Here is a 1,742-nt window from a genome sequence, read left to right as displayed (position 1 = left end):
CTGCCTGGCCTCATGTCTACACCAACACTTGCTGCCTGGCCTCATGTCTACACCTACACTTGCTGCCTGGCCTCATGTTTACACCTACACTTGCTGCCTGGCCTCATGTCTACACCTACACTTGCTGCCTGGCCTCATGTCTACACCTACACTTGCTGCCTGGCCTCATGTCTACACCAACACTTGCTGCCTGGCCTCATGTCTACACCTACACTTGCTGCCTGGCCTCATGTTTACACCTACACTTGCTGCCTGGCCTCATGTCTACACCTACACTTGCTGCCTGGCCTCATGTTTACACCTACACTTGCTGCCTGGCCTCATGTCTACACCTACACTTGCTGCCTGGCCTCATGTTTACACCTACACTTGCTGCCTGGCCTCATGTCTACACCTACACTTGCTGCCTGGCCTCATGTCTACACCTACACTTGCTGCCTGGCCTCATGTCTACACCTACACTTGCTGCCTGGCCTCATGTTTACACCTACACTTGCTGCCTGGCCTCATGTCTACACCTACACTTAAAATAATTCACAAAGGAATAATACGATCTATTAAGGGTCTCACTTATCCAGTTAACAGCAATAATAAAATTATCGTTTCATTTATTACTTAGCATTATGTCTTAGAAATATCGAAATTGTTGGCTTGTATTCGGCTGAAATCTTATGTATTAATTATGTACTGGTGGGTTATTAAGGATGTATTAACTGCGGGGGAGGGGGGGAGAGGGTAGTTATTAAGGCCTATCGCCCACGGGAGGGTTATTAAGGCCTATTAACTGCTGGAGGGGTTTCAAGTTCTATCAAAATAAAGAGGTGTATTAAGGCCTATCAACCTCGAAAGGGTTGTTAAGGTAGAAGCGCATGTTGACTTTTCAGTGTATATGTACAACCCCCAAGTTGGAAATACAACATTATTTAGAAATTGCTGTCACAAAGTGATGGTATGTTGACAGTTTAAATCCTGTTGAAGTCAGAGTCATGTTGCACGGGTGGTGATTGGAATATATATTTGGTCCAGGGCAAGGTAAGGTAATTATCAGGGGAAAGCACCAAGCCATTAGACTATATAGTACTAGGAAGGGGCCAGGATAAGGATTTGGGATGGGACGGGGAAAGGAATGGTGCCCAACCACTTGGACGGTCGGGGATTGAACGCCGACCTGCAGGAAGCGAGACCGTCGCTCTACCGTCCAGGACAAGCCAATGGTGTTGATGATAATGCAGAGGATATTCCTGTTCAGACTTACATATATATATATATTGCAGTTCTGTTTGTTTTGCTATATGCTTTATGAAATTCATAAACTATTCAATTAGTTGTCTATATGTGATATATTTAGTGTGTTTCATTATTCAAATTTTAACCTTTAACCCAACATTTGTGAAAACGTTTAATTTTAAGACTTAAATTCAATACCATTTAGCCTATAATTTGACTTTTTGTTTAGCTTTCGAATCACGCTTCTGGATCTATTAATATTAATATTGACAATTAAATAAAAAAATCAACATTATTTTGCTGTTGTGATTAAAAAAAATACCGTCTCCATTCCTCGCTCCATTCCCAATTTTAGGACTTTAATAACAAAAAACATTGTCCCAAAAGTCTCGAAGGCCTCTCACCTGGTGACTCAAAGAGGAAGCAAATCAACGAACAGAAAGAAAATGGGATGAGGGTCAATAGAAAACGAGGCTTTTGATCTCCCCCAACTCAAATATTCAGAGGCGCTTCTG

This window comes from Procambarus clarkii, chromosome 1 (genome assembly GCF_040958095.1).
Source record: "Procambarus clarkii isolate CNS0578487 chromosome 1, FALCON_Pclarkii_2.0, whole genome shotgun sequence".
NCBI lineage: Eukaryota > Metazoa > Arthropoda > Malacostraca > Decapoda > Cambaridae > Procambarus > Procambarus clarkii.
Note: the sequence above shows the minus strand (reverse complement) of the source record.